Source organism: Balaenoptera ricei, chromosome 2, assembly GCF_028023285.1.
Source record: "Balaenoptera ricei isolate mBalRic1 chromosome 2, mBalRic1.hap2, whole genome shotgun sequence".
Taxonomy (NCBI): domain Eukaryota; kingdom Metazoa; phylum Chordata; class Mammalia; order Artiodactyla; family Balaenopteridae; genus Balaenoptera; species Balaenoptera ricei.
This window is the reverse complement of record NC_082640.1, coordinates 1446563-1466901: the sequence shown is the minus strand read 5'-3', so window position 1 is coordinate 1466901 and position 20339 is coordinate 1446563.

Genomic DNA, 20339 nt, shown 5'->3' with positions numbered 1-20339 from the left:
GCCCAGCAGCCAAACGGTTAATCACCAGAGAGGCGCTGCCCCCCAGCGTCTGCAGGCCTGACTGGGGAAACTGTCGTTAGACAACAAGGCGACCTTTCCCCAGACCGAGCCTTCCTCCCCAGGTGCGGAAGCCACCAGGGATGGAGGGAAGCACAAGAGTAGCAAACACAGATGCAGCCCCACTTTGGGCTAAGGGCCTGTTCTAAGGACCTTAGCTGTGGAACACGAGTGGTTTGCACAATCCAATCAGTGAACAAATGGATAATGCACTGAGCACCTACTCACACGGCAACACCCTGCAAAGCAGTCATCTATGCTAGTTCACCTGAGAAGCCAGTGGAGTCCCTCGGCGGGGCTGCCGGAAGGCCAGACAGGATGATGCAGGAAAACTGGGCCACCGCCCACTCCTAAGCGCCCTAGTAAGCGCTCCATGTTAACACTTCAGGGTCAGTGAGTCTTAAGTTGTGTGTCCAGTGTCTTCTACTTAGTATTTACAACAATATTATGAAGAAGATTCTATTCTTGTTCACATTTTACAGAAAAGAAAACTGAGGTTTAGAGAGATTTGAAAAGGTGCCAAGGTCCACTTAGAAGTGGGATTGGAACTCAGGAAACTTGGCTCAGCGGCCTATTATGAAATCAAAACATTATTGCAAACTATTACATATAGGATGGATAAACAGCAAGGTCCTCGTGTACAGCACAAGGGGCTGTACCCTGGGATAAACCATAATGGAAAAGAATATGAAAAAGAATATATATATATATACATAAAACAATTACTTTGCTGTACAGCAGAAATTAACACAACTTTGTAAACAACTATACCTGAATAAAATAAAATTTTTTAGGGACTTCCCTGGTGGCGCAGTGGTTGAGAATCCGCCTGACAATGCAGGGGACACGGGTTCGAGCCCTGGTCCGGGAAGATCCCACATGCCACGGCACAGCTAAGCCCCTGCGCCACAACTACTGAGCCTGCGCTCTAGAGCCCGCAAGCCACAACTAGAGAAAGGCCGCGCGCTGCAACGAAGACCCAACACAGCTAAAAATAAGTAAATAAAATTTAAAAAATAAAATAAAACAAATGTTTTGAAAAATCAAAACATTACTCTCTTGCTTCCTCTCCCTCCCTGATCCTGCCTCTTTCTTATCTTCTACGTATAAATATACGTATAATGTCAAACATCTTTAAATGAGAAACCTCACACAAACGACCCTGTTGTTATTGGAACCTAAGGGTTATTACTTTCCCTCAAAGAAATTCTCTTTTCTGAACTCACGGAGCATTTACTATCTCTCACATTATATATATATACGTGTGTGTGTGTGTGCGTATACATAGAGATTTATACAGCTATAAATCATGCATAGATTTTTTTATTACGAATCACGTTTTATTTGTATGTGTCTTAATCTCCAAAATCGTGTCTGACCCCCTGGAGCAGCGGCATGTCTGTCCCTCTTGGTACACAGCCCCACACCTGGTACTTCACGTGCAGTAGGCGTGTGCATTAATTAAATTCAAAACAAATCGATAAATACGCATCGAATGCCAATGGAAGGCACACTCACCATTTTCTTTTCATCCAAGGAATTGTAACAGACCCAGATATAAAAAATAAAGAGAACTTCCCAGCATTTTTCGCACTTGGAACCAATGCCAGATGCCCTTAAATAAATATCATTCTTTACTTAAAGGATGATAATCTTTTAGATATGGGGGGACATGTGATACAGAGGGGATCCGATAACTTCAATCACAAATATTTACCAGAACTTGCACCCATGGCCGTGCACTCTAAGTGAAATGCTAATAATCCATTGACTTCCATGGAGAAAAAAGCAGGAAGAGGTGAAAGCGGGGAGCAGTAGGCATTTGGTGTTGCCCTTGTATGTTATGGTGACTGAAAATAAAGGGACACTATAATGGTAAAAGGAAGGACCTATTTATTCAATATGTAAGTATCGATCATCAACTACGTCTTCCACATCGAAGGGGATGCAAAGACGTTTAAGACATGATTCTAGTGTTTACAAAGCCCTTTCACATTCTATTATCTGACTTCAGTACAGGAGAGTAAGCTGATCTTCCCATGGGCAGAATGAACACGGCAGCTTCCAGGGCTTTTCCTTCCTTCAATTCCAAGGAAGCTTTGAATCTGACCATGACAGTGAGGCTTTGCTCCTTGGCCATCTTCCGGCACAGAAGGCAAAACAGAGGCTGTGTGTTATTACTAGAGGCCAGTGGTCTGGAATCCTCCGCTTGAGCACGTAGATTGAAGGAAGCCCACCCAATGTCCTCCACGCATTAATTAAACAAACATTTCTTGAGCATCCGCTAAGGCAGCGATGATATCAGAAGATGGGCACATGCCATGAATAAGACACCATCCTCTGCTCAAGGAACTCAGAGTCCAATGGCAGAGACGAACAATGTCGACACAACGTGGTTGGTTGACAGAGATCGAACAGAAGGCCCTGAAAGTACAGGAGAGGGTCCCCTCTGCACTAAGAAGCTTGGCAGAGGAGGGGAAATTTTAATAGGGTCTTGAAGGCTCTATAAGAGCTGGCCTGGTAGAGCAGGAGAGAAAAGCATTCCAAACGGAGGCAACAGCATGAACACACAGGGAGAATAATACTGACGAAGCGCTCTCACGTTCATCATTTCATTGAGCGACTGCAGCAGTCAGAAGGACAAACATTATTATCCCCCATTTTACAAAGCTGGAAGTTGAGGGCCAGAGCACTTCACTTCCCTAAAAATTAGTAGCAGCAGGCCATTTAACAGCAAGTGCAGCGTTCCTTTCTCTAAGATAGACGTGAGCCTCTGATACAAAGGAGGAAACGTTGTTCCTGAGAGGACCATCTTAAATGTTTTAAAGTTGGAATCTGTCAGTGCTGGAAGGGACAGAGAATGTTCATAATTTAATGGGGCTTAATCATGTTATGGCTGCAGGTAGCGGGGGAAGGGTCTCTGGCTGGATGTGACAGCTGCCTAACTCTATACCCAGGTGTCGGAAAGGAAAGGAGGACCATTTCATCCGCTGTGCTTTCAGGATTCCCCGTTAGGGGCTACACTTTGAAACAAAAGGTGGTTTTAAGTCCATGCCTTTCTTGGTTTTGGCCTCGGTCCAGCCAATAACAAGTTGACGTTACCCGTCCCTCGCTTCCTCCTCAGCACCTGCAGGCGCTTCTTCATTTCATCATTAATCGTCCTCGTTCAATGCCTTCAAGAGCTGGATAAATAGATACAACGCACATTTTTTATCAGTCAATGCAAAAATGAATTAAGCCCTTTATCACACGCCCGTGACACTGGAGTGGGTTTGATCTGGATTCCACTAAATCAAAAGTAACTTGATAAAATGATCCTTTGGCCGTCAAACAGCGATTCCTCATTACAAAAAAAAAGCTAGCTCAAAAAAATGTTGTTCTTCTCAGTTGATACCTCAGGAGGAAAATTCCATCGCTCTTCTTCAAGTTCCAAGACTTTTTGCTTAAAATTTTACTTTCTGGGCATCAGAAAATTATAGCAAGGGTTTCTTTCATTTTAGCTTTACTGAACTGTGAAACTTGCTCCAAAGCTAAGTTTTGCCATTGAAAGATGCCATTGTCACCTGCACACAGAGTAAACAGACCCTCCCACATTGCTGGGAGGGAACCTGTCGTACAGACTTTACCTCTGTTCCAACCAAACGTCTCCAGACGGGGTCTAAGAGCTTGCTCCCAAGATTAGAGAATGAGTTGAAATAAAATGTTTAAATTGCTCATCCACCAGTGAACCCATTTTGCGATAGGCAAGCCCAATCCATTTTTTTTTAGAGGTAGAAAACCAGTATTGTGGTCCACGTGTTTCCGAGTTGTACTTCCTGCCTTCGAATTAAAAAAAAGCAATTCTTGTGTTCTTCTAGAGGAGGGTAACATCAACTTCATACAGCAGCTAGAAACGTGATAAATCCACCAGGGCCACGGTGATTCCTGCCTAAACTAACAATTCATTTCATTGCCACAGTTCACTGCTGTTGTCGTCACTTTCATGCCTCTAATTACCTTCCATCTGTTTCACGTTTGAAGTTTACAACACTTGCCCGCTTTGGCTGTGCTAGTTTACATCTAACGCCAAACACATGTTTATGTTTACCACATACCAGTTTTGCCTTCTTGGACTTAAAATTATGTCAATTTATAATCCCATTAATGGAAAACTTATGAGAAGGATTCGGCTCCTTTAATGAAACTAGAAAGAACAACCGTTTGGATGCTGTTAAGTACAAGTCCATACCGAAGGCCAAATGCTTCAATTAGATGTGCCCTGCTCAGATAAGCGGGCTCGAGAAACGCTATCTTGGCCGCTGTGTCCAGAGTCTTGGGCTGGAGAAGCCTGATGATCTTCCATTTGCCGGGACTCCATGCTCAAGCCCCCCGTCTTCTGTGGCAAGATAAGGAGTGATCAAAGTGAATCTGGGTGTGCTTTGTTCGAAATAGATCCCATTTGAATTGGCATCCTTGAACTTGGCATTTTCAAGGTCAAGTTTGTGAACAAAAAAGGTTTTCAACTTGGAGAATGGAAGGGGAGCCCAACGAGCAGTGGGTATTAGCAGCTGGCAGCAGCTTCCCCATATATAGCTCCCTAAGATGAAGCTGCATACATGTCTGGACATCTATATCTACTGCTGAATGGTTTCCAAAGAAAACTGCAGATAAGAACATTATTTGGATCTTGGACCAGTTCTAAAGGGTTTCAGCTCTAATAAAAAAAATTTTGAAAAAAAAAAAAAAAAACTTAGGGAACTCTAAGGGATTAAATTCTGCTTCCTTCCATTTAAAGGAGAAACTACACTTTCCCTTCAACCTACTTTGTGAATTTCAATCCTTTTGGTAAGGACCTGGCATCCTGCTCTCTTGCAAAGCCCCACATCTAGTAACAGGAAACCTGGTCTTCAAAACCAGTAAATAAACAAGAGGTCTGATGACCTTTTGATGATCTTTCTGAATAGCATTCCTTTAAAACAAAAAATAGCCTTCTGTCTAGAATAAACAAGTGGGTGGCTGCTGGTCTAGAAGTCTGGATGATAAGAGCAGTAGAATCCTGAGGGAAATGCACTTTGCAGTCTTCTTCAGCCTGCAAAGATGAATAAGTATTGCATCTTCTGTCACTGCCTCCCCTGGACGGGCAATGGGCCCGAGGGGCATAAGAATTTTACAATAAATATCACAGGCATCAAATGAGATCAGGGTTTGTCCACTCATATTACTCTAAGAAAGTACTGGCCGAAAAGCCACTCTGGGTCTGTCGGAATTTTATGGTCAAAAGCGTTTTCCTCTCACCTCATGGCCCACGCCACCGACACAGAATCTCAGCAGCTTCTCCACCCTGGGATGGATGGTGGGCCTGCCCATCTCCGAGAGGACTCTGCAGTTCCTCTTCTGTGGGCAGCATGCTTCTCTGGGTCCTGTTCACCTTGCCTACCTATGTAGGGCCAGCTCCCAGTCAGTCCCGAATAAAGATGTCCTGGGCAGCACAGTGCGAAAGGCTGGAGGGACGAGATGGAGGGGACAGGTCCCTCTTCATTGCACTCGGCAGCCGGGGCCATGGGAAGGGGCACCCGGGCTCGTAAATCATGCTTGCAAAGCAGTATCATTTCCTTTCATCTGGGATCCTTTCCTTACACCTTGGGGTTTTAAGTGGGAACCAGAAGATCCTTCCGGAGCCTATAGCCCTCTTAGAAATTCTGCTTAGACCTGAGAGACTAGCTTGGGCTGTGGACCACTCAACAGAATTCCAGTCCGGTACAAGTTTGAGCTTCACAATACTTTATGAGACACCGTATAGCACTGAAACCCCCTATAGCACCTCGAAAGCACCCTTCCCCACCTTCCACTCTCAGTGAAGGTGCATTCACACACACACACACACACACACACACACACACACACCAGATTCCACACCCAGCTACCTGCAGACTCCTGCCAGGGGGTGTAAACGGGTGGAGCTAGCCCTACATCGCACTCCTCTCTTAGAATGGAAAGCTACGCCTCAGCTCCAGAGAGCAGGGCCTTGCAAACTGGACCCAGAGACGGCGGGTCTTACACATTTCAAAGAAATGCTGGAAATTTGAATTTGTACATGAAATCTCCTGATTTCAAATGTTGGCTGAAAAATACCAAGCACTGTGCAAGGCAAACAAAAGGTATCAGTAAGCTGCCTCGACTGGGCCTTGGCCTGTCAGTTTTTCACTTTTGCTTTCAAACCTGGAGGCATTTTCTGGGAGAATCACACCTTTCAATCTCTCTCTCTTTCTTAATAATAACTATTGCTGTTTATAACCTACTGATGATGGATGTGATGCTTTCACATGCGTGATTTCATTTGAACCTGACAACAACCCTACAAGTCAGTTGTTTTCTTTATTATTGTCATTTTTAGATTAGAAAACTGTGGCCCTACAGGCACAGGACATAGTGGTGGCCCACAGACTCAGCCGGGCCTCGGGCAGACTTACCAGTTACTAACTGGGTCACGGTGGCCAGTGTCCTCTGTGTCCTGAGTTCTAACATGGGGCTATCGTACAAAGTAGGGATCATGTAAAAAAGAACTTAGCCAGGGGCCCAGGACAGCATGGCTCATAAATGATAATGAATGGTGGCTATGATGATGGGGACCAACCCCAAGGTCACAGAGCGGGGTCCGGTGGACCTGGGACTCCGGACTAGGTCTTCTAGCATCAAAGCCCTACCCTTCAAACGCGGGCCCACTGGCAGAGGCTGGAGAGGTGAGTAGTAACATTGCATTCTGCCAGGGTTGGTGCCAGCAGCTAACAAAATTCCTTAAGAGTGAAGACTTGCCCACTACCTTACTGTCTTAGTCTATTCTGGCTGCTATAAGAAAAGACCATAAACTAGGTGGCTTAGAAACAACAAACATTTACCTCTCACGGTTCTAGAAGCTGGGAATTCGAGATCATGGTGTCGGCAGATTTGGTGTCTGTGGAGTGCTCACTTCCCAGACTCCAGCGGTCTTTTTGCTGTAACCTCATGTGGCAGAAAGGGGCAGGGGAGCTTTCTCAGGCCTCTTTTATGAGGGTGTGAATTATGTCTGTGAGGACCCTGCCTTCATGACCTAATCACTTCCCAAAGGGCTCCCCCCTCCTAATCACCTTGAGGGTTAGGATTTCAACATATGAATTGGGGGAACACAAATCTCCTTTCCACATAATTACCAATTGTGTAAATTGAAATTTGTATCGATTTCTTCTAGATCTATTATATTTTACATAGAAAGATATGTATAATAATACACTGATCATTGAAAAACAGCTTTCCAAACAGCTTATACAACATGTAACCATGTTGCTTTTTTTACGTGTGTGTGTGTGTGTGTGTGTGTGTGTATGTGTGCATGTACCAGTGTGTACATAAAAAAGATCTGGAAGGATAAATATCAAAGTGTTAACAGCAATTGTCTCTGGGTATTGAGATTACAGTGTTTTTTTCTAATTTTCTTCTTTTTATGTATCTGTAATTCCTAACTTTGCTCAAATGCTCATGTAATACTTTTGTAATAAGAAAAAAGTTATTTTATCTATTGATAAATGTCTCTAGCATGGAATCTCTGCCCAGCGGAACGCCTCAGGTTGGAGTTGTTTACAGGCACCGTGAGATTTTTAGAGTTTGCAGAAAATTCACTGTTGGTGCCAACTAAAGCCCTATCCCATGACACTTAAAAGGAAGTGGAACACGGTACCCACTAGGAAGACTTAAAAATCCTCATTTGAGACTCCCCAAAAGATCCACTTCCAGAAGCAGATTTTGTAACGGAGGGAGCGTCTCATAGAGAAGATCTGCTGCGAGCATCTTCGTGCTCCCATCAAGCATGAAAGCAGCATGCCCACAAGACACGGTGGCCGTTCCCTTCCACGTCTGTCTCTGTGTCCCAAATGACGAAAACAGCCCCCGGAATCAGGGATCCGGGTATGGAGCTTGGCTTCTTCTGTAAGGATTCGCTCACTGGGGGCTCTGAGATTGCCTTCAGGGTGTCTTTCAATGAAAAGAACGCGTGACAATATTAACGAAGACGTGTGCTGAGCCCCCGGCTCTAAGGTGATGGGCTTGGGGTCCCTTTGGGGAAAGAACCAAGCTTCTCTGAAGGTCTCCAGCTCAGGCTTGTTGCTCAGAGATCCCCATTCTCAGGGTAGTTCCTCCTGCTGGATAAAGGTCTTCAGAAAGAGGACCAAGTTTATCCGCTGTGCTCATCTGTCCACCTGTCCAGCAAACCACCTCGCCTCTGGACACCTTCTAGCACTAGCGCCAGAGCCTTGACACCATCTCCGCCCTCCCCTCCCCACTCTGCACGTCCTAGATCTAGAGCGGCTTCCTCTTGCCCTTTCTGAACCCCCCTGGGTCTCTTTCCCCTCATCAGAATTCCAGCTCTCAGCTGACTTTCAAAGAAGAAAATAATGACCTTGTTCATTCTGAAACCGCCAATGACCAATGCGGGTTTATGGGTACATGTTCTAGGGAAATTTGCTCTTAGAGGGAGAAAAAAATGGGAAACTAGAGAGAGCCAGGCCTAACCCTAAGAAAGGGGGGCTGAGGTTGTGCGTGTGGGCATCTCGGGCGGGAAGAGGAAACTTTTGCCCACCTGCGTGGTCCAAGACCCTTGAACGCAAGCCACAGCGGGTGCCCGAGGTGCCCTGCCCTGGACACGGCCACTTCACGCTCTTGCTGCAAAGCCAGCTGCCGAGAGGACGCTGAGGACCCTCCTCGCTGCTAGGAGCTACGGGACCCTTAGCGAGGCCTCTTCCGCCCACTCTGGGGACAGCACGATGCAGGAAGAGCCACCAGGCTGCTGCTGACCCGCCTCTGCACCGAGTCCGCGACCCCGCGGAAGCGCGACGGTCTTGACCCTAGACCTCCACCGCAAAACGGAGGGACGACGCTAAAGGGTCCCCAGACTCTCGGCTTCTGTAGCAAAACTTTAAAAAGAAAGCTTTTTGGGAAAACTTTTATTTTGTGTCGAAAAAGATACTTTTAAAAAAATCATCTAATAAAAGAAGGTATTTTATACCAAAAAGAGGAAAGAACAAAATCTCAGAGTCCAGATTGGTTCTTTGAATCGAGTAAATGTAGTTGCTTGGGAAAACCCACTATGGCCTGAATTTGGCTCTTTAGTTGGGAAAGGTAGACACTCTGGCCTGGAATGACCCCCGAGGGCTTTGTATCCAAGAGAAAGGAAAATGAAAAAGAAAAAAGAGAACCTTTAGGGCAGAGGCAGAGCAGTTCCTTCAAAGCCCAGGAGGATGCTTTAGAGCTATAGAGAATTTCAGGCTCTCCGTTTCAGCAAAGGCTCTGCAATCCAGTAAGACTTTAAGAGGAAGGATTTAAACATCCATCTGTTTGCCTTCGGGGGCTCAGAGCCAGAGCACAGTTTCAAGCTGATGGGCCCATGATATTATACCGTGTTCATTAGGCAATAAAGGATAAGCTAGATGACTATATGTTTGAGGGTTACTCCAGCCTCTCATTTATACAGCTTTTAGGAAACTCACTTTATATGCCCTCAGCTGGAATGGCTCCTCCAAAGCCATCCCCCAGATTGAATAATTGTTCATTAAATGTCTGCAGGAAGGCTTCCATCTGTAGTCACGAATCCCCATGAACATCTGTGGGAAAATATCTCTGCTCTTTCATTACATCTAAAATGTGATCACCCGATATGAAAACACAAAGAATGGTTACATTTTAAAGGTGAACTACAAAACTAAATTGAGAGTTGACTTAATCCCATTTTTATGGGCTGATTAATGTCCCGAGTAACCAGGCTGGGGAAGAAAGTTAATGCCTATTTCCTTTCATGGAATGCACCAGGCTTCTTGGCTTGTGTCATGACAGCACGTCGCTGCCACTGTGAATTTGATACAAACAAGATTCAAAGCCATTGTCAGAACTTTCCTTGTGCCAAATGGAGCCCGAATGAATCACTCACCAAAATTCCTACCAGTCAAAGCTTCAATCCTTAAGGGAAAATAAAAAGTAAAATAAATCAGAGATTGAGACATCTTCGCAAGAGGCTAAACAGGTATGTTGGCTAATGTGTATCTTTGTGAGAGCTTGAAATCTGAATTATGGTGAAAAGACGAATAAATTCTGCCTCCATAGTAATAATAATAATTGCTTGTCCAGTAGCTATTCTGTTCAAGGAACTGGGCCAAGCGCTTTGTGCTTTTCCTCGTTTAACCTTCTGAGATAGTGGGTACGAGCCCTGAGGAGGGTAAGCAACTTGTCCGAGGAGCAGAGCTAAGCCTGCCAGATGCACAAGGCCACGCGGGTCCCCTCCTGCTGGCCCCTGGGCCGTGTTGTCTCCACCTACCTGGGTCAGCTTAGCTTACCTGCCCTTGAGCAGCGGTTCAAAGAAGACATCCTTTCACTCCTTCATTGATTCATCAGCCAAGAAGTAGAATTCTTCAGAGCTCCTTCCAGAGGCAACACGGCCAACAGCAACTTTCCTCCACACCCTTGTCTCCTGCCCCCAAAACTTGAAACATGGGGCTTTTCATTCCACCTTGAGGAAGCACGTCCATAACCAGCAGGCCACACTCGTGCCCATTTTGAAAAATATCAGTTATCACCGTAGTATCACCAAAACTTCTTTATAGTGCTCTACATGTCGAAGAACTCTTTCTCATCAACTATTTCATTTGATACATTACCTTGAGCAGAGGGTGGAAGCAAGGCGATGAATTATTCGGGTGGGGATGGGTTTGGGTGAGTGGCCCTCATACAGAGTGCCCAGGCACACAGGGTGTAGGAATGACTCAGCCGGGTTGTTACGGAATTCAGTATGGTCACAGGTTACTGTCACTTGACTGTATAGTATTTTGGTTTCCAGGAGCTCCTACATTAGGCTAAATTGGGAAGGACGTACCTACCATCTTCCAACACACCGGCCTTTGAACTCTGACCTTTTTTCTCCCAGGGTCAGTATCTCCAATATCCATCCCACCCCAACTCCTTCCTCTACCCTCCATTCCCCTTAAAACTCACCTTCAAGAAAGAAGAGAACCTATTTGCACTAAAGTATAATAACTGGCAATAGACCAAAATGTTAGCTCTTGCCCCAGAGTTTTTAATAGGAGTTCAATGTCTTAATCTAGAGGAGTAATTTCTAAAGATCAACAGCCAGTAGGGTAGGGGAACAGAGGGGAGAGAGCAGCAGAGCTTCTGCAATTACCAGACGCACAGCTGCTGACAGCACGGTCCAGTACCAGCCGGCAATCTGCCTCTGATCAGGGGAAGCATGTCTGGCACCATGCAGAACCGCCAGGGAAGACCTAGACAGGAGCCAGTCCACGGGCTCTGTCCACGTCTCCACCTGCCCTGGAACTGACGGGACCCAGAGAGCAGGGCTGCTTCAGGCTCACAGTGATCCAGCATCCCTGTTGACCAGGATTTGGGGCAAAAAGGGACACAGACCACTGATGCTACCTGCCATTTCCACCTCAGTTGGTTGTTTTACAACAGTGGCAAATGAGAAGAGGTTACATCAACCTTTTTTAAATCAACGGTACCCTTAAAAAGAATAATAGTCCATAATATCTAGCATGTATTTAACATTTACTATGTGCCAGGCATTGTTCTAAGCATGTGGAATTCATTTAATCCTCTCAACAGCCCTTTGGTGTAGGTGTTATTATTGTCCACATTTTATAGATGATGAAACGGAAGCTCAGAGAGGTTAGGTGACTTTCCCAAAGACACACAGAAAGTGACAGCTGAGATTCAAAGGAAACGTAACTGAGTTCCAGTCCTAGCAATTCCCCTAAGTAGCTGTGTGACCCTGCGCCAGTCACTCAACCTCTCTGGGCCTATGAGAAAAGGGCATTGGACTGGTTTACCTCTCGCCATACTTAGCTCTACAATTTGATGAATCTAAGATCCTTTGAGAAGTCCTTCACGCCACCCCTGAGAGCTGGACGGTAATTCATTCTCTTGGTAGGAGGTGTGAACCAGATCCTCCTGTTTTAAAGCCCAGTGGAATCCCAGGCATGACATGCATTCTATAAATGTCCAGTTGTTATCGCTATTACTACTGCTTTAATGGGAAACACCAGCACTAACTTCCCCTGCCCCCTGCAGGGCCCTGTCTTCCCCTGGATCCTTTCTCATTCACCACTTAGATGATATCAAGGGTAAAGATGTTATTATTTGTGTTGAGCATCTGGCTTTGGGCTCTCTCCCCTCCCCGAATGGCCTCCACCTGCCAGCTCCAGTGGTGGATGATTTATTCCCGTACTGACTGCTCTTTCCATCCTAGGCTTGTAAAGAAGAAGACGGCGCCATGCCCTTCCAGCTCACACTCAACCGTCTGATTCATTTTCTCTTTTCTAAGTGTTTCTTCTCTCTTTTTCAAGCAGCATCTCTGCTTGAAGAGTCGTACCCTTTGGCCACCCGTGAAGATCCCATGCCCAAATGTCTCTTTTATGACTTTTATATAATCCAGGTGAATCGGGGTCTAACTAAACTGAATGCGAAGCACACTGTGTCCCACGTCGGTCCGGCATTAGTCCCACTGGGGCTCTCTCTGCTGGCCTCCTGCCATTTCTGCACCAGGTCTGACCAGAATGAGGTCCCCCTTAGGAGCCCCATCCAGCAGCAGTTAGAATCTGGCATTTATTCTGCAATAGTGATGGTTAATTGCATGTGTCAATTGACTGGGTCACAGGGTGCCCAGATATTTGGTTGAACATTATTTCTGGATGTGTCTGTGAGGGTGTTTCCAGATGAGATTAGCATTTGAATTGGTGGACTGAGTAAAGTAGATCATCTTCCTCAATGTGGAAGGTGAATTTGCTCTCTCTCTGCCTGACTGCTGAGCTGGGACATTGGTCTTCTCCTGCCTTTGGATTGGCACTCACACCATCATTGCTCTTGGATCTCCAGCTTATAGACGGCAGCTTGTAGGACTTCTCAGCCTCCATAATCGTGTGAGCCGATTCCTATAATAAGTATAAATATTTTTCCTATTGGGCCTGTTTCTCTGGAGAACCCTGACCTATACATCACGCATGACCCATAGGCTGTATACATCCAGGTGTGCCCTAAGCCAGCCAACGGTGCCCAGGTGGCTCTCACACTCAAGTTAGCCGTCCATTCCTCTAAGGACTAGAAACCTGATCCCATCCCCCAAACCAAAATCATAATTTTATATTTTACTTTTTGAAGAACCACCAAACTGTTTTCCACGATGGCTGCACCATCTTACATTCCCACCAAACATGCACTAAGATTCCAGTTTCTCCACATCCTTCCCAAAAGTTACTTTCCACTTTTTTGTTGTTTTTTATTTTAATAATAGCCATCCTAATGAGTGTGAAGAGATATCTCATTACGGTTTTGATTTGCATTTCCCTGCTGGTTAGTGACATTGAGCATCTTTTCATGCGCTCATTGGCCATTGAACACTTCATTTCTCACTTACCTGAAGTGTTAAAGCACCTGAATTTGTCCTGAGAAGAAATTTTATTTTAAAGTTCAGAGTTAGAACGAATTTAATATACCATTCTCCCTGGGCCTGCATTTTTAAGTCACTAATAACAATCATTAAGAAACAAAGTAAGATATATAGAAGGACTGAGAAACTCCATAATGAGTCTTCCCTTGCCATCAATCAATGAGATCTATGTATTCATTCAACAAATATTGATCTATTGAGAATTATGTGCCAGGTAATACTGTAGGTCATAGAATGATCACAAGTGTGATCAAATTGAATAAAGTTCTGTCCTCATGGAGCTTTTGTTGTAGTAGACAAGCAATAAAGATAAAGAAAAGCATGTCAGTGACCAAGAGTGGGAAGCTAATCCAAATGCTCTTTCCTCTTTTGTGGTATGCAGCCTCCAATGTGGCCCCAGTGATCCCTGCCTCCTGAAATCCATGTCCTTGTGGAATCCCCTCCCCTTGAGTGTAGACTGGACCTAGTGACTTGCTTCTAACAAACACAATACAACAAAGTGATGGGATATCACTTCTGAGCTTAGGTTACGAAAGGACTGTGGCTTCTGTTATGGGCATCCCCTTTTGTTCTCTCAACTGGCTCACTCTGAGGGAAGCCAGCTGCCTGTTGTGAGCTGCCTGATGGGGAGGCCTGCATGGCAAGGAACTGATGTCACAGCCACTCTGGTGAACTTGGAAACAGCAACTCCCCAACTTGAACCTTGCACTGATTGCAGCCCTGGCCAACACCTGGACAGCAGACTTGGGAGAGGCTATGAACCACAGGCACCCAGCTAAGCTGTCCTCATTACTCTTCCTGACCTAGAAGAAACGGTGAGATAATACATGTTTATGGCTGTAAACTGCTAAGTTTGTGGGTAATTTGTTACGCAGCACAAGATAACTAATACACTTCTCATGCTCATCAGCTACAGGGTATCTGATGTCACCCTTGAAAACTGGGTGAAAATAAACTATATTCTTATATCCGTCTAGAAGAGGATTGGAACCACACAGAAGTAGCCAAGGAATAGTCTAATCTCCCCATGAATCCAGTACCTGGTGCCCTGCCCCAGGACTGGGAAGGAACAAAGCAAACCCACCTGCTAATACCCTCATCCTGAAGGAGACTGGTTGAGGCACAATGAACTGGGTGCTGTTACACATGAAGCTCTCATATGGAATTTCATCACAGAATAAAACTCCTTGGGGTGATGTTTCAAGGTCTGTGAGACCAAGATTCATGCCCAGCAACTTCTCTCCAACTGCCAGGTACAGGTCCCTACGGTCTCCCTCACTCCAGGGCTAGCGGCTCCCATGGGGCCTCGTGCACTGTCATTGGTGCCACACCTGACACCTGGCCACTGCCTCCTCACAGACCACTGAGTTCATCTTGGTCTCATTCTTTGCTGCCCACAACATGGGAGCAGGGTTCACAAAACCTTGCCCCAGGGAGCAGAGCTTCAGTGTCTTCTGCTTCTCCTCTAAAGCAGCTATCTCCAAATTAGGGGCTGGGGCACACAGGATGGCAGGAAGGAAAGCAGGGAGGAATAGTATGATTTCTATTTTATTTTATTTTTAGCTTCACTAATATTTACAACATATAGATTGATGGTAGTCATATGCATAATTTAGAAACAATTGGAGGATATTCAACCTTCTGGGTCCTTTGGATTCATCTTATTCAGAAACCTCTAGGCTTCCTAGATCTGCATGTCTGTTTCTTTTCCCAGTTTAGGGACGTTTTCAGCTGTCATTTTTTTCAATAAGTTCTCTGTCCCTTCCTGTGCCTCATCTCCTGTGAATATTGGTCCACTTGATGGTGTTCCATATGTCTCTTAACCTATTTCACTTTTTCACTCTTTTTTTCTTTCTGCTCCTCTGATTAGATGAATCCCACTATCCTGTCTTGAAATCCACTGATCCTTTCTTCTGCTTGATCTAGTTTGCTGTTGAACCCTTCTATTGAATTTTTCAGTTCGGTTATTATACTCTTCAGCTCCGTGATTTCTATTTGGTACTTTCTTACATTTTCTATCTCTTTGTTGAAATTCTCACTTTGTTCATGCATTGTTCTCCTGTCCTCAGTGAGCATCTTTATGACCATTATTTTGAAGTCTTTATCAGGTAAATCACTTATCACCATTTCATTAAGGTCTGTTTCTGGAGTTTTATCTTGTCCTTTTTGGGGAACATATTCCTCTGTTTCTGCATTTTCCTTGCCTCTCTGTGTTGGTTTCTGCACATTAGATAAAGCAGCCATGTCTCCCTCTCTTGACAGGGTAATCTCATGTGGGAGATGAACCTTATTGTTCAGCCCAGCCTGAGCTCTTGGTTGTCTCTCAAACCTTTGTGATTGTCCAACCTGCCTGCTTTGTTCTTAGTGGTTCCCCGTAGTTGGGGAAGTGCCAAGACCCCTTTCATTGTGGCCCTTTTCTCATTCACCTGATGTGTGCAAATCACCTAGTTTCTGGACTCCTTTCAGAGGTAATTATTCCATGGGTAGGTGTAGATTCAGTGTGTCCATAGGAAGAAGTGAGTTCAGGAGCTTCCTATGTCATCATCTTGCATTTTTTCAAGTCCACACACCCAACATTCACCAATATAGGACATATTCTGGGCCATAAAACAAATTTTAACAAATTTTTAAAATTGAAATTATACAAAATATGTTCTTAGACCATAATGGAATTAAATAAGAAATGAATTAAAATATGTACTGGTAAAAATCCCCAAATATTTGGAAATTAAATAACACATTTCTGTATAACCCATGGGTCAGTGAAGAAATCACAAGAAAAATTAGTAAATAGTCTTAATTAAATGGAAATGAAAACACAATATATAAAAATTCATGAGATACAGCTAAAGCAGCGTTTAGAGAGAAATTTATAGCATTAAATGCTTACATTAGAAAAAGAAGTCTTAAATCAATTACATAGGCTTCCACCTTAAGAAGATAGAAAAGGAGAGCAAACTAAATCCAACACAAGCAGAATGAAGGAAATAATAAAAGTTAGAGAATTAATGGAATGTAACATTTTAAATAAAGAGAAAATCAAGGAAACCAAAGCCATTTTTATATCAATAAAACTGATAAACCTCTAATCAAATTTACTGAGAGAAAAGAGAAGGAAGACACAAATTACTAATATGAAGAATAAGAGAGAACTTTACTACATATCCTACAAAAGTTAATGGGATAGTAAGGTAATGTTACAAATAACCCTATGCCCGTAAATTCAACTTGGATGAAATGGACAAATTCCTTGAAAGACATCAACTCCAAAGATTACTCAAGAAGAAATGGGTGATTTGAACAGTCCCATATCTATTTAAGCAATTGAATTCTTAGCCTTTCAATTAAAAAAAAAAACAAAAAACAGAAAATAAAAAACCTCCAAGTCCAAAACGCTTCGCTGGAATATTTTACAGAACATTCTTAAGGAAGATAAATACCAATTCTACACAAACTCTTTCAAAGCAGCACTTCCCAACTCATTCCCATCTCCCAGCATTACCCAGATACCCAAACCAGACAAAAACATTGCAAGGAAAAATAACTACATACCAATATACATTATGAACATAAATGCAAAATCCTCAACCAAATACTAGCAAATTTAATTCAGTAACGTATAAAAATGACAACGTATTTGAATAAGTGGAGTTTGTCCTGACCATGCAAAGCTGACTCAAAATTCAGAAAGCAATGTAGTTCATCATATCAGCAGACTAAAGAAGAAAAACCGCATGATTATCTCTATAGACGCAAAGAAAGCCTTGATAGAATTCAACATCAATTCAGGATAAAAACTTGCTGCAAATTAGGGATTGAAGGGACTTTCCTCAGTTTCATAAAGTACATTTTTCAAAACTACAGCTACTATCATACCTAATAGTGAAAAACTTAATGCTTTCCCCCTAAGATTGGGAACAGGGTGAGGATGTCTGCTTCCATCACTCCTACCCAACATTATAATGGAGGTCTTAGTCAGGGAAATTAGGCAAGAAAAAGAAAAAAGGTAATACAGATTATAAAAGAAGAAACAAAACCGCTTGACTCTGGGGTGACATGACTATCTCTGTAGAAAGTCACAAGAAATCTATTAAAAAAACTACTAGACCAAATATGTGAGGTTAATAAGGTCACAGAATACAAAGATAACAATTTAAAAAATCAACGGTGTTTCCGTGTATTTGTAATGAACAATTGGAAATTGCATTTTTTAAGTGTATAGGAGCCCTAAAACAAATATGTTTGAGAATCACTGCTCTAAAGAATGCCACTGGGCTTCCCTGGTGGCGCAGTGGTTGAGAGTCTGCCTGCCAATGCAGGGGACACGGGTTTGAGCCCTGGTCTGGGAAGATCCCACATGCTGCGGAGCAACTAGGCCCATGAGCCACAACTACTGAGCCTGCGCGTCTGGAGTCTGTGCTCCGCAACAAGAGAGGCCGCGATAGTGAGAGGCCCGTGCACCGCGATGAAGAGTGGCCCCCGCTCGCTGCAACTAGAGGAAGCCCTCGCACAGAAACGAAGACCCAACACAGCCAAAAATAAAATAAAAATAAGTAAATTAATTTAAAAAAAAAAAGAAAGAATGCCACTCACTAGAGGTCATCGTTGCTAATTGCACTCTTCAGGGTGAGAAATGTTTGACCCTCTTCTGCTTCATAAACTCCATCCACATTTGGAAGAGGGTGAAACCTTTTCCCAAAAAAAATTATCTCCTGGTTCTCCAGAGCAGTGACTCTCAAACCATCTGTGATATAAAGCCATTTTTTCCCCAACTTATATCACAGACTCATATTTTGTAAAATATAATCAAAATAAATTACTGGCTGAAATTAAATTAAAACCAAAGATATACAAAATGAAGCCCCATTTTTTTTATTAGATTCAACAAACACAAAATGACTCCATCAAATTGTTAAAGAAGTTTCTAGACGCTTACTCCCATTCTGTGCTCATCTCATCATGAAGATGCAAAACACTTCACGGACCAGCTCCAGCCATGGACCACACTTCAAGTCACCTGGTCCTACAGTTTTGCCAGTGGAGCCAAGGAAAATGAAAGGAGCTATAAAAAATGACGAGGAACCCAAGAGTCTAGAAGGGCCAGCGTCTAACTTTGCTGCAAATCAATACACACCCTGGGGAGAGAGTCTTTGTTGGCACCCCTGCATCTCTTTACACTGAAGTCTGATCTCTCAAAGCTCTAGACGCCAGATTTAATTGCTGCTTGGAAGCCCACGTGGGACCCTGGGGCTTGTTTTATTAAATGTTAATCTGTTCCTTTTGTTTCCTTTTTCCACGCCCAAGAAAAAAATTTAATTTCCTCCTAGTCTTCTAATATTCCTGTATGTTTTCCTTCTTCCCCCTCATTCTTTTTGTTTGTTTGTTTTCATTTCATCTCTCTCTCTCTCTCTCTCTCTCTCTCTCTCTCTCTGGATGTACATGCAACCATGGAATACAGAAAACCAAGATGAGGCAGGTCTGCGTACAGAGCACATGAAGTCTTTTTGTAAACGGTTCTTCTCATTCTCCATCCAGAGCACCTTTGAATGTGTCGATAAAACCAACCAAGAATTTTCTCTCTCTCTCTCCCTCTCTTACACATTTAATTTAAGCAAAACTGGGAAAAGTTAAACATTGACCTTTTATATGCTAGGCATGCTGGTGTCCCTTTGTCTGCTAGACTCCACGTAACCTAACGTCTTATCTTTCTGATTCTAGCCTTTTATCAGCACCTGACAACTCTTTTCATACTGCTTCACTTTAGTTCTGAAATATCAAATATTCATCTTTCTGTGAGGGGCTAAATGTCACTGGACTTTTTGATTATTCTGGCACGGAATGCTACTCTTCCATGAGTTGGATTGTATAAAAAGTTACCTATGTTGTGATCACTGACTGTAATCTGAAAGGAAATACTTTTCAGATAGCGTTATAAGTAAAGTGAATGAAGATGTCAAAGCACGACCGTGAAGAAAGCTGTTTGAGTCTCTTGCTGAAAAAGATACTGTCCAGATATAATTACAGTGTCTGAGTGCTACTGAGGCTTTAGAAATACAATTTACATGAAGTTTGACATTATATGACTTTGCAAAATATATCCTGATACTATTCACTGAAATTGTACCAGGAACCCCTTGTTCTTAGCTAAGAATTAAAAATCAAGACTAGTAATAAACTCAACACATCATTTTTTTCCTACAAGTATGTCTATGTTTCCAAGGGGGAAAAAAATCTTTCAGGAAGGTTCACTAATATAAACCACAAAGGTCACTCAAATCAATAGATTTCTGCCTCTTTTGGCTAGAAGGGTGGTTTGTAAGAGGTAACCAGAAGTAAGAGAGGGGATGAGACTTGAATTTTACTCCCTCTGTCTGCTCCTCCCAAAGGCCAGAAAAAGGCAGGTTAAGAGCGGCCTCTCCTTATCTCCAGAGTGAGGGGGTCATCAGAGAGAAGAAAGAAAATACTTTCCCCATTGCTGCCAGAACAACATATAAAACACGGGCTCTTCCCTCGAGGAATTAAACCTGGAAGGAAGAGAAGAAATTTCTCCTCATCCCCCAAACCCCAGAAATAAGCTAGGCAGACAATTCCTTCCTGGCTCCACTGGGAGGGATGAGGTGAGACTTGGCAGAAATAATGTGGTTTGGGTTTAATGTGGTTTTGCCTTCCTGAAAGGTAGAGCCCCTATTTCACACAAAGTGCCATTGTCCAGTTTCCATTCAGAAATAAAACTTTGTGAACTTGATTTTATTTTTCTCGCAATCTCTCAGGACCTATCAGGAGAATGTGGCCCAGGAATGTAGCCCTAGGCAGAAATCCCTGTTCA